Genomic DNA, 14,254 nt, shown 5'->3' on the forward strand with positions numbered 1-14,254 from the left:
CCCCCCTGGTAACAACAGTATGTCACGTGTGTTCCACTTATGCTAGAGCCACTGAATGTAATCTACGCTAGAGCCACTGAATGTAATCTACGCTAGAGCCACTGAATGTAATCTACGCTAGAGCCACTGAATATAATCTACTGCCTCCACCAGCTCTGGGATCTTCTCCTCCTCGTTAGTCACTCATAACATACGTCACATGTGTGTATACCACGCAAGATCATCACTGTGATTCTCTCCTCCCAAGTCCCCCACAACAGCACACTTGCGAACTCACAATCAATCAATAGGGCCTCATGTGAAATGGTGCAGTATCACTGAGTAGGCCTACTAGTTTGCAACCAGCAAAATGGTGGCGCTAGAGTCGATGAGTCTGGACTCAATGCGTTGCTGCCAGTCTTAGGGTGGAGTGTCACTTTGTGTTGTGTTTTCCTGTTAAGGCTCTGTGAATGATTTAGAGAAAGACACATTTGTACAGCACCGTTTGAGTCTATATGGCAGGTTTCTCAGTGCAAACATGACGATTACTGAGGTTTTCTTGGATCTAACTTCATAGCAAATTCACTGAAAATAAGAAGAAATGAAGTACATTTCAGTATTATCACTCTTTCAATCTTTGCAAAATAAATGTAAAAACAATAGTACTTTTCAGGGGATTTCCTAGCTTATGTTTAGGTTTCAGAATAGATTATTCAGGATTTCCTCCAGTTTGAATCCAATTGTTGACTCCCAGATAGGAAGAGGGAAATAGTTTTCGGCCTATTAGGCAGAAATAAAGTTGATTTTATCCAAACATGAGAGCGTGCGGGGCCTTTTTCACATGAACTCAAAGTGCCTGTCCATTGGTGATACTAAGAAGGCACCAAATGGAAAAAACATGCATAGAGCGTTAAACTGTTCTTGTACCACCAGCTGCCTCAATAGAATGACATCATTAAAGACTTCAAACTAATCAAGAGGTAACACGGTGCAGTGATTCTCCTTTTAGTTTTTTTTCTTTAGCGCCAAGAAGGCATCCAGTCGCTTTGCATGTTGTAGACAGCAGATTTTGCTACTACATATTTGCATTGAGGTTAGTGAGATATCATATTGCCTGTTTGCAGCAGTGATGGACTATAATTTAAAGAATAACCGGTTAATTAATGTGGTGAGCCCAAAGTATAACTACTACCTACTCGGACATCAGGGATAATAGTACAATTCAGTGTTTCTCCCATACCTCTACCTCTGTATGTTCTGTGGATAGTTGCTGAGTGATGCGGTTTGCTCGCTGCTCTCAACATTATGAGGCCGACTTCAAAGAGCAAAACCTTTAGCCTTCTGCGTTCTCTTTGCCAGCACTTGATGTCAAATGTTGGGCCTTTTGAAGCAGTAGTAGTAAAAATGATTAAGCTCAATGTATCAGCAGTACCAACCAGTTTCAAGGCGCTGGACCGACAGAATACAGACAAATACAAAAACATATAAAGTAGTCATTTAGAAATATTAAAAAAAACATATAGCATGAGCTTTAAGGGATGTAAAATAACCCAAAATGCATCGTCAATTTATTTATTTATTTCATTTATTTTGACATGTACAGAGCGCACCTGACCCAGAGGCAACTGGCCGCTAGGTTAATCTATACTAAAAGATTGCAACGCAGGACAGTTTCTGATAGAAATTGGCAGAGGGTTCCCAAGGTGTCAACCCAGAGTACGTAGTGTTCTGCCACCATAGCAGACACTGTTGGATTTACCCATCACCAACTAATCCTTGGAACTGGATCTCAAGGTGCGCGTGGGGATATAACGCTGAGCCAGGAGCATAACCATTAAGGACCGTCCAAATCTTACAAATTTAGGCAGCTATCCCATGGCGATGGAGAAGGAGCGAGCCAGAAGCTCAGTGATCAGAAGCTGCTAGGCTTTGAACCTGCGTGGTGGACGCATGCACAGCAGCTAAAACACAGCGTCAAATGTTCATCCTTCAAGACAAAGAGCATCTTTGGACAACGGTTGTTTTCATGCCATTTTCAGACTGGGCTCCATCCTGTAGACTAAAATCCATGAATTGCATTTCTGATTAGATCAACATTTTTCTCTGATTTACCGAGTCAGTGCAGTCACTAGTTTTGGCTTTTGGCAGATACAAATCTTGAAACTGGTATTCCACTTGGTCCCGGGCTTAATCAAGCCAACCCTCGCAAGGACATGAAGATCACTGAGAACTATGCTACTGTTCAATATGTCAACATGTGTGGTCACTTTATAACCATTTCAAATATGGATGCATGGATATGGATGCAAGAATAATCATGGGCACTAAATCTTGTCAGTTTCTTCAACATGGTGTGAGATGAGAAGATAGGAGGGATCGTTTTGTGTGGGACCATGAACCTATGTCCCCGGAGCTTGACCTCTCTGAAAGTGCTTCAAATGACTGACTTTGAAGACTGAACACTAGGCTGCTGACAGACAAGGGATTTGAGAAAGTTATTAGTTACACATGAGACTATTGAATGTTATATCCAAGAGATCGATAACTCGGTAGATGAGTACTTCATTTATTTGGGAGAAGTTGAAGGCAACACTTATGGGAAATATTATTAGCTATTATTAGCTATTAGAGCTCCCGTTAACAGCCTTAGTGTGCATCTGAGCGCAGCGAGGAAAGACAAAGAGTCATTAGGACGGCCAGAAATATATTAGACATTTTGCTAAAAGTGGAAAAGGGCATCTTCTGTACCAGACAAGCTTGCTGGGAACATGGGGCAAAACATCAGATAACTTCCGGGTGCCTGCCTGAAAATATTAGAGGAGAAGTGAACAGTAGATCATCTATTAGTCCGAAATGGGAAATCAGTTTCTTCGAATGAGGATCTTGCTTCAGCATTCTTTGAGTATCACTCTGCCTTGTATAATGCTGAGGCAGAATCAGAGGATTGAGTCTTGGACAGATTTATGAATTAAATTTGATGTTCCTATCTTAGAGGCAGATAAGAACCACATTGTGGACTCTGGGGTGTCAGCACAACTGCCCACCGCATTGCCTAACTATCCTGATGGTGAGCCACACTACCTTGCCCACGATCAGTAGACCCAGCACCCTGCTTAGGGCATCAACCGCATCCCGTTGCAGCTTCTCGCCTGCCCCCAAAATGGCGGGTGCAACACGGCACCACAGTGAGGCTCTGGACCTTTCTAAGCAACAGAGATGCATTATCTTCATTCCTGCTTCCGCTGGCAGGCGGAAACGCTGGCGGCGGCCAGGAAAAGCCCCTGTTTGCCCCTGTTTGCACCAGGGTGCACCCAAACTAATTGCAACCCCTTTCTTGGCCCTATCCGCTGTTGATGAGTTACTGTCCCTTGCGAGCGTGGACCAGCAAAACAGCTATATCACACATACGTGAGTACTATTGCCTTTACATGTGAGGCCAAATTGACAGGCTCCCAATCGTGTCTACACAAATGATTACGTACTAGATGACTAATATTCCATTTTCCATTGGCCACATTTGCACGTGCCCTTCTGCATGACTATCTGTCCACGAGCAGATCACACATGCTAGATTGCTAAGAGTAACACGCATATGCTCATACGAGACTAACCTGCTGTTAAGCGCTACCAGCGACTCTCACCTAACCGTCTTGAGCCTGAAGGCTCACAATATCAGTATTGACTAATTACTGTCTCCTGTATTTGACCCGGGACGCCTGATTATAGACTCAGTGTACACTTGATACGTATTGCCTTCAAAATAGCCTATTAAGCCTGTTTGTAAACATAGTGACCATTTGATATGTACTACCTGTTGAAATAGCCTACCGAGCCTGTGTAAACCCAGTGACCATTTGATATGTACTACCTGTCGAAATAGCCTACCCAGCCTGACTGCATGCGTAGAACACTCACTACATACTATCTCCTGCATCAGATTAGCGAGCCCCACTGTATACCACGTCAGAAAGAATGCTAGCCATTACCCTTTACCTAATTGCTCACTAGACCACATTGACATCAACTAAACTAGTACTACAATACACAACCACGAAAATGGTGACTAGCAATACTAGGTTGACTACAACCCCAGGTGTGGAGTGTTTCCCAGGAAAGCCACCTACTCTTGACCATACTTCCAACCCCCCTAGATCTAACAAACCATTTGTGACCTCATGCAGAGAAACTCCAAACTACGATCGAGATTACCTAAAATATTTGAAATGCCCATCAGCCACTACACTGCATGTGACCATCACAGGAATAAACACACGTCCATCCCTATCAAGAGGAACCATATCCTACCCAGTTCCACATCCAATCATAATTCTAGATCAGCCAAACATATTAAATGACCAATTATTCCAGCTGCACGCAGAAACACTGCCCTGCCTACTCAACCTGCAGCAACCTCTGCCCTCAATGGAGCACTTATTAATGCAAGGTCACTAGTAGCTCACGCTACCGAAATCACCGCCCTTTTACAAATGGGCAACTATGATTTCTTAGCTATCACAGAATCATGGTTACACCAAGCAGCTGGCCCTGCCTTGATGCTTGCTGTGTCAGCCAACTATACTATCCTCAGAGAAGACAGAACTAACGCCCGCGGAGGAGGCATAGCTATCATAGCAAAATCCAGTTTGTCAATGAGAATAGCGACACCTCTGCACGCTAAATCCTGTGAATCCCTGACAGTCAAGTTACCTACTTCAAGCTCCCAAACCATCACTATACACCTTATTTATAGACCTCCAGGCCCCATCGGCTCCTTCGAGGAGGACATTTCCATGATCCTCTCGGATAATCTAAAAAACACATCACAGGCCCTCCTATTAGGAGACTTGAACTTAGGCTTCAACGACCCCAAAGATGCACAAGCTACTACCATAGCTAACGTCCTCTCAGAACTTGCATACAGCCTGCAATTTGTCCCTAGCACCGGCAGGGAACACAGGAAGCGGGGCAGAGCCATCTCCGCCTCGCCCACGGGAAGGGGTGATGTGCTCCCGAGCCCGGGGTGCAGTGGTGACCAGCCGGCTGTGATCCAGAGTGAATGGGGCGGGCCCCATCAACACCCGGGGCCTGAATAAAAAATAAAAAAAAGTGTGTTTATACTCCTGTGCACGGCAAGGCCGCCCGCAAAAAAGGGGTGTGGCCTACCGGGCCCAGCGGCGGCCCGAACAAAAGAAAAGGGGAGTGGCCAACTGAACCGGGCCACAGTGGTGAAGAAGGAAGAATAATCAGGCTGCCTGCTCCTCACATGCACAGGAGTCCAAGCCCCAGAACAACTGGTGAGTGGCCAATGGGACAACAGGAGTGGCAGAAAAGTATCCCAGATAATCCATCCTGGTGCCTGCATCGGCCTTCCGCCCCAGGGGTAGCGGCTCCAGTCAGAGTGCTCGTGCGCCCGCTGGGAGGGGCACATTGGGGGTGTCACTGAGGCCCAATACCAGTGAGTGCCAGGGGAAGGGCCTACAGCGGCAAGAAGCACATGGGTTTGGCCCAGTGTATGCCCTGACGGGCTGCCCCCATCTGGACACCCCTGCCATCATCAATACTCCAGGAGGTACTGGCCACCCACGGAGCACGGGTAAGCATACGAAGTACTGGCCACCCACGGAGCACGGGTAAGCATACGAAAGGCCTCCCCACGAGGGGTCAGGACCCCAGCGGCGCGGTGACTGAACAATCCACAACATCCAACTGCCATCGCCATAACAGCAGTCATCATGGCGGACGAGGACAATGAAGGCATATGTCGAGGACAGCTTGCGCCACTGCCCCACTTCGATGTGATGGGTTTGCCCGCCAGTTTGGGACCCCGGTGGACAGCTTGGGTGGAAAAGCTAGAGCTATACTTTGAGGCGATGGAGATCAAATATGCAGCAAAATGCCCGACCCTCCTGTATTCCGCCGGACTGGCCGTTCAGAGGCTATTCAAGACATTAAGGCCAGAAATCAGTCATACGGTGCAGCCATCGCAACCCTGAATTAATACTTCCGACCAATGGTCAACAGGAAATATGAACGGTTCAGGATAAGGTGTGCAAGGCAGGAGGAAGGGGAGAGCCTTGATGGGTTCCATGGGAAGCTGCGTGGCATTGCACTGTCCTGCGACCTGGGAATCTTCGACGGGGATGGGATCAGAGCGCAAATCATCTACGGCTGCAGCTCCTCGAAGCTACGCAAACAAGTCCTGAGGGACCCAACGCTTACCCTTGATCGAATACTAGACCTCGGCTGGGCCCAGGAACTGGCAGAGGTGCGGGCCTTGGTGATGGACTCCTCCAGACACCACCTCAAGTTGGAGGACCCCATGCAACGAGTAAAGCTCGAGGAGGTGGCAGCTGTCGGCAAGTGGCAAGGAGGAAAACCAATGAGGAGGGGAGACTGGCCAAGGAGAGACCCCAATGCCACAATATGTCATCAGTGCGGGTGGGATCTTCCACACCCGCAGGACTGCCCGGCGAAAGGACACATCTGTGAAAGGTGCGGGAAAGGAGATCACTTTGCACGGGTGTGCCTCGCCCCAACTCCAGCCAGCTTGCCGGGGACATCGGGGGGAACGAGTCGAAGGGGAGAAAGACCCCCAGAGTGGCGACGGTCCAGGTGGCGGAGGGTCCCCGAGAAATACAGTATGATACGGGAGAGGAGGAATATGAAGAAAATGTATTCTTTTTGTCCTGCAGCAGTGCCAGTGGCCAGTTTGATCCTGGGATTTTCAAAGTTCAAAGAGCCCGTCGTCGGGCACCGTGGGGTGCGGACTGGAACACACCCATTTGTTTGCAGTGTTAAACGTTTAAGATTAAGTAGCTATTAGGTGGTGCTCAGACTGGAATGCACCCAATATTTGCTGTGATGATGTAGGGGCACAGTGGGTGCGCGGACTAGAATGCACCAAGTGTAACCCAGTATAAGGTTCCGTTTGCAGTGAGGTGATTTTTGTTTGTTTATAATAAAGGAGGCATGTTGTGTGTTGGTCTAGTTCTTTGTGTCAGAGAGCGTCATGACCTCGTCATGACGCCTCTGTAATAAAAGGGGCTCTGCTGGCACGCACAGGGCAGTGCAGCAGAGCCCCAGGAAGCGGCAACTCGTGTCTGCGTGTGGTCATTTGTTTGTCGGCCTTGCCACGTGTTCGTGGCCTAGGCCGTCTGCCTTGGCATGGGTGCCACCCCGCCATGGTCGACCTAAGCTGGGTGCCCCCAGCTACAATTGCAGCAGCCGGTGATCCGGCCCGTGCAGGGTGATCCCTGCATCCTACACGTTGCGTGCCCGCAGTGTCTTGACCTTGTGTCGGTGCTCCGACACTAATCGTGGCCCGCCCAGGTGACCTGGAGCGGGCCCTCCACAATTGGGAAGGGGCACTTCATGTCCTTTGTGGAGGGACTTGTACTGAATTAAAGCATCACGCTTTGGTGCCCTTCATGCGTGATGGGCTGTACACGTTGAAATCAGTAATGCCTGTACATGTGGCCATCTCGCGGGTGTCAGTTATGCTTAAATCTACTCCAGTGAAAGCATCGCCTCTGATTGCGAGCAAAAGAAAATTAACTGGACTATCTTCTTTTATGCTCGATAAGAGGAACGTGGCTTAATATATACAAGATTTCTGCCAACCCCGATTGCAGGCGGCTGTGGAGGCAGCTGATGGCTTTATACGTCCGATGAAAACATTTGCTGGGTGTATGCACCCATTGCTTCCTGAGGCTCCCCAGGCAGACACAGTAAATCTCTGTCTTACTGACACTCAAATCATGTCAGGAGCTGGCGCTCCAATGGCAGCTCAGTGTACTAAGTCAGCGGTTGTTGATTTAACTAGCCAGCCTCTTAATAACAGCATATCAAGTGATGTTCTTGTTAACCATATAGCTCTGAACCTCCGGCGGAGGTTGGTCCCTCCACGTCTTGTCACGAGGTGATGGTTGAAATGAATGTATGTATTGGTGGGACGCAGAGACGTCTTTATGGGAGGGCAAAAGGGGCACTTGCCCAGGGTCCCCACCTTGGAGGCAGCCCCCAAAAAGGCTGCCTGATCTGAAGAAGTAAGATTACATTGTTAACCAGTCTTAAATAGCACACATCAGGATATTTTTACAGGGTACTGCTGAGTCCTTAAACCCATTGCCTTTCTGTTTTGACAAGTACATTAGGCTTTGATCAATTCATCATGTATTGCTTTCTGTGTTCACTGTGGTATACATAGTTTGTGTGTTCCTTACAGCACAACTCTGTAGCATTCTTTCCTTCCTGTGGGAATTATGTTGACCATGTGCAATAGGCAACAGTGAAATGCTTATTGATAAGTTTAGTGTGACAATGGTTCAGAAGTTAGCTCAGTGTGTGAAGCACCCATTGCAGAGATATGTGTCCATATGCAAAATTAGAATATCATATTCCAGCAAGGTTGGCTGAGCTTTTCCTATGTCTGAAGTTCATAAAACTGCCTGCATATGTACTTGGTTTTGCAGACCACCATCTGCTGGTATCAGCAATGTACCTGTACCAGATAGGGAATGCTATAACAACTAACATGTCATCCATATGGTGAAGGTCTAGAAATTGGTTTGTTCAGATGAGGTGTTGTAAAACCTAGACAATCGCCTCCAACAATGGCATAAACTGTTAGTCCAAGAGGCGAATAAGTATCGAAATTCAAGACTATGGAACGAAAGCTTTCATGCTGGTATCCTGGCTTTGCCAGCAGACGATACAGTGATCCTGGTCAAATCATCTAATATATCTTAAATTACTTTGCTGTCTTCTGTGAGGTTTGCCTTCTTGCATGCTTTTGGCATCATTTAGCCCATTACTTGATCTTTCTTCTTATGTAGAGCATTTGAGTGGAAGGGGTTTTAGACAGAAGAGAGCGGACCAGATGTTGCAGGCCTTAGGCAAGCATATTTCAAGGACTGCTTGTTTGACACAAAAAACGGTTAGCTTTTTGGTAAATGTCAAAGGTTTTTATGCACGTTTATAAATTAAAATGTCACAAGACATTGTTTTGGAAGTATTTAAAGCTTAAAATACAAAAGACAAACACAGATTACATTTGTTAAATCACATTGATTGTTATGCTGGTACTTATTTACTTCCCTTGATGATGGAGAGAATGAAGCTAGAACCATTCCCATTTTGCATAGAACCCTTCTATAATATTTTGTTAAAATTGGTCATGTTTGGCAATGTGATTTGTGTACATTCCAAGTCCGTTTTTATAAAATGAAATTGTTTTAGTTAATGGTAAGAACTGGAAAAGAAAGTGTTCAAATGGAGAAATTGCAGTGTTGGCACAAATCCCAGCTTCACCTCTTCAGCCCTTAACCAATGTGTGATCCTGGGCATATTATTTAATCTTATATTGCCAGTCCCTAAACCTTTCAAAATTGTCAGCCTTTCATAGTGATTTCCTTCTCATGGTATGATCTTCATAAAAGACGTATTCATGGTTTCACTGGCTATAGGGTTGCTTCCACTTTAATAGTGAGCATATTTATATCGCACACCACAGGCATTTTCTCCTTTGATATCTACCAGCAACACTATTTGAAAACCATATCCCACTTCTAATCTCAATATGTCTGGATAAAGACACCTTTCTGGTAGCTTCTAATCTGCATCCACTATCCATGCTACTGTATGTGTAGCGTTCGCCTTCCTTCCAATTGGTCTCCTCCGTTCATGCATGTGCACTTTTGCATTCTGTGAGGCAGCTAATGTGAGTTATCTGTCTATTATGGGTGACATGTGCCTTTTACATACGGTCCTGCATTAATACTACAAGCTGAACACCTTCCTGGATTTTATTGATAACAATTATCCTGTATGCACTAGAGCAGTAACCTATTCGTAGACTGATAATGTTGGTTTTCAAACGCTACTTGTTTATCATTCTGATTAGAGCAAGAATGAAGAAGGTAAGGGGACTTAAAGGGAGTAAACGTGCTTATTATGCTGCGAGACAGCATATCAACCTACAGGTTGTGAGCACAACGGGTGGGGGTGGGGGATGTGACCATTATTCTTGATCCCTTAATTCGTTTGGTTTGGTGGAAGGGGGCCCAAAGATGTCCGTGCCCAGGGCCCCAAAAGTGCCTAAAATGGCCCTGGTGGGACGGCATGCTTTTCACTGATAACTGTTGAGCAGTGCTTTAAGTGGGCCGGGGCCTGCCGGGGCCGGGCCCCGCCAGTCTCCAAAAAGTGGGACTGAGCCGGGGCCCTGCAGGGGCCCCCGGTCCCACCACGCCATGGCAGGACGCATTATCCCGCCACGGCCGCAGCCGCGACGGGAGATGCGCCCGCTAGTTTAACGTGGAGAGAAGTGCCAGCCAGCCACAGCGTAGCTGAGGCTGGCTGGCACTTCTGGATCTATGTGCTCTGAGCAGAGATCACTGAGCCCGAGGCGCCTTTCTCCTTTGCCAAGGCTTCATAAAAGATGCCTTCAACTGTGTACGTTTCAAGCCATCTTTTATAAACGTAGAAATATTTCTACGTTTATAACAGAAGGCTTGAAACGTACACAATTCAAGGCATCGTTTGTAAAGCTTTGTCGACGGACAAAGCCCCCTTGGGTTTTATCCGTCCTCAACGCTTTATAAAAGATGCCTTGAATTGTGTACGTTTCAAGCCATCTTTTATTAACATAGAAATATGTTACAAATGTCTATGTTTACAAAAGGTGGCTTGAAAAGTACACAAACCATAGTAAGGTAAGCACACAAGTGTGCTTAAATTACTATGGTTTGTGCACTTTTCAAGCCACCTTTTATAAACCTAGAAATATGTAACATTGCTATGTTTATAAAAGAAGGCTTGAAAAATACACAAACCATAGTGGTACGCATACAAATATATAAATGCTCACATACATTTATATATTTGTTTGCGCGCCCTACTATGATTTGTGCACTTTTAGGCCACGCCCATGTTGGATGCCACGCCCCCAAACGAGGGCCCCCCCTCAATTTCTTACCCCACTTAAAGCACTGCTGTTGAGCCTGTGAGCAAAAATTACAGAATAGGTCAATCCCATAGCATGTTTGATCAAACTAATCATACTGCTGCAAATCTTTCCTTGTCTTTCACTCGCCCGTCCCCACGAGACCCCAAACTAACCCTAATTTTCCTTTGCTTTTGCAATCGCCTCATTTTGCAGCCTATAGTCTTTTACCTCTGCTTCAAATTGCATTAAATGCTATGAATTCAACCATTTTGTCACTTGCTAAACTGTTTGAAACCGTGGATAGTAAAATTTCACGTCAATCTAAACAGATTGACAACATCATTCTGTGGATGAATGACTTTGGCAAAAAACATGAAGCTATGGGCAAGTTCGTTATTCCTGTCCATTCAGCTGACTGGCACTCTCAGACTGGTGGGGCGTCCAGCAGGTTGCAGCGCGAGTGCTTATTATAGATGTATTACCTTCGTTTCCATCTAAAATTCGCCCCGTGTTGTTAGGTCATGCAGAGAGTGCGGATCAAGGTGTATACAACCAGTCCACAAGTGTGCCTGTGCTTATTTAAAATAGTTCTTTGACTCATCTTTCAGCAATTGTTTCAGATTGGGTAATACACCATTGGTTAAATCTCCCACATTGTTTAACATGGTCCATTCAAAACCGAAAACAAAATCTGTAGAAGACTTGTGTGAGCTAAAAAAAACTAAGAATAAAAAAAAAGTATTTTCTCATGCAAAAACTAGTGTTAAACAATTTGTGAAACGGGTACTACCCATCCCAGTGCCTCGTCCCTTTGGGAATAATGCTGGACTCAATAAATACAAACAGCTTGCCATAAAAAGCACAGAGTATCTAATCCGAAGAAACTTTACCCTGAGAACAATGCGCCTTTGAATGCCCTGATTTCGGCCTTAGCTGTGGCTGGAGCAAAAGAAGGGCAAAATGCAATACATCTAACCCACCCTGTGCTCCATCGAAGACCTTAATTAATACATCGGATATAGTGGTTGCTTCACTCCCTACGGATTCTAATATGGCCGCCCCCTTCACCAAGAAAAATAACATCGCCAGAGACATTTTACCTCAAACGTTGGTTGCTCCCCATACCAAGGATTCCAACGTGGTTAGTGACATTTTACCGCAAATTAGAGCTGTGATACAGACAGCGATAGAGGAATTTCTCACACTGCAAAAACAGATTATTCCGATGCCTGCCTCCAGTCACACAATTGCTAACGCTCTGGAGGCTGTTCATGCGATTGGCGTACCTCTCCGCGTGGCATCTCGTGAGATATCTAGGGATGCAGCTTGGGTTAGACACCCTATTCCTATATAGTCCCAATGTGAGGCGCGTAATGTTCAGTTACCCACATCGGGCCAAAATAATCACTGCTTCATAATGGAATGCCGGTCGGCTCCTTTTCCAGCTTACGAATTAAACAGATCATCTGTGCTGGCCATTTTTGAAGAGATTGCGAGCCTCCAGGATGTCACCTCGTCTGACATTATGCGGGTGGAGTTTTTGAACGATAATGATCTCACCATAGTGAGAATATGGTTGGCTTCTAATGTGGTAGGAAATGTTATATGGCAAGCAAAAATTGAGTTTGTTTGTTTGTTTATTTATTTGTAACAGACGCCAGACCCAAGGGTATCAGGGCGCGAAGGATAAGAATACTTTAAGCTTGCATGGTTACAAAGTTATACAGTTACATGATCACATGGTTACAGGTTAAACAGTTACAAGATCATATACAGAGTTACAAGAACAACACAACAACAGTTACAAGAACAATACAACATTACAGAATGTGAAGTCAAATTAATGGAACAGCGTCGTTCCATAAGTGTAAAGAAAAAAGTCAGTGTAAGTTGTCAGTCAGATACAATAGACGTAACGGTGGTACTGAGGCTAAATGTCGTTTTCTTTAAGCCAATTGTTAATGTTTAATCTGAAGAGTGAGTAGGTGTGTTCAGTCCTTGGGGTGGGTGGGAGTGAGTTCCAGAGTTGGGCAGCTTTAATGGGGAAGCTATTGCCACCAATTGTTGACATTTTGAATGATGGGACTGATAAACAGTTAGTGTAGGCCGCTCTGGTGGGTCTGGACGTGAGTCTTCTTTTTAACCTCTCTGTTAGGTAGCGAGGTGCTGCGTTGCTGAGGCACTTGAAGGTTAGAGAAGCAGTTTTTAGTTTAATTTTGTCAATAGTTGAGAGCCAGTTTTGTTTTCGTGTTGTTGAGATATGACTTCTATCGGTCATTCCTAGGGCTGCTCTGATAGCATTATTTTGGAGCGTTTTAATTTTATTAGTGATATGTTTATTTGATCCTAAGTAGAGGGCGTTGCAGTAGTCCAACTTGGACAGCAAAAGTGCGCTTGCCAAGGTGGTGCCACTATTTGTAGAAAGGAAGGGTTTTGCCAATCTAATCAACTTACATGTGTAAGCAGTGGAAGATGCCATTGCGTTCACTTGTTTTGCCAGCGTAAGGCAGGAGTCAAGGTAAAAACCTAAAGTTTTCACTTCTTTGGCAACCTTAATCGTTTTGCCATCTATGTTGAGCGATGAGTAGTCTGGGCTGAGTTTGTTAATGTTTGAAGCATGAAGAATAGATTTAATTATTCTTCATGCTTTAATCTGGAGCATTAAATCCCACATCCGAGTAACACTTTGTGGCTATGTCACTTGTTCCCTTTCCACTGTGCCGACAATGTACATATTTCTCACATTTTTAGGAGGGCAGCAGACTCAGTAAAGGCTGGTATAGGATGGCTTCAAATGACATGGACACCACCTACAAGCACAAGTCTGATGCTTTGAAAAGAAAAGATAAGTATTGACTACTTTTGAATTATGCAGCAAACGATCCTAAAAAGAAGAGATCACATTTTTCACTACATATTGTCAGAAGAGCTTGAGTACAGAATGAGGGGGCAAAGGTATATTGGGTCCTCAATTGCTCTGCAAATTGGTGAACCTGCTGTGGCATTTCCATTGTCTATGTGCACTCAGCAGGTTTATAAATGTGCACCGTCAGCTACGGCTACTACAGCAACTAACCGAAACCAAAATGTTGACCATGTTGGTGTGATCAGAAACGTGAACCCACAAAAAGAACTCCAGAATCCTTCTGTAACCGATTTCAAAATAGGAATTGTGGCGATAGTAATACAGAGAATTCATGTATCACTGAGATGCAATCACCAGGTGATACAGAATTAAGATCTGTTTGTTTTGTATTAGATAAAGCGCAATACAAAAATGTTACTGAAGTTGAAATGTGCGCTCTTGTTTCTCATGGCGATTGTCAACCAATT

Source organism: Ambystoma mexicanum, chromosome 1q, assembly GCF_040938575.1.
Source record: "Ambystoma mexicanum isolate Mex_15411 chromosome 1q, UKY_AmexF1_1, whole genome shotgun sequence".
Taxonomy (NCBI): Eukaryota; Metazoa; Chordata; class Amphibia; order Caudata; family Ambystomatidae; genus Ambystoma; species Ambystoma mexicanum.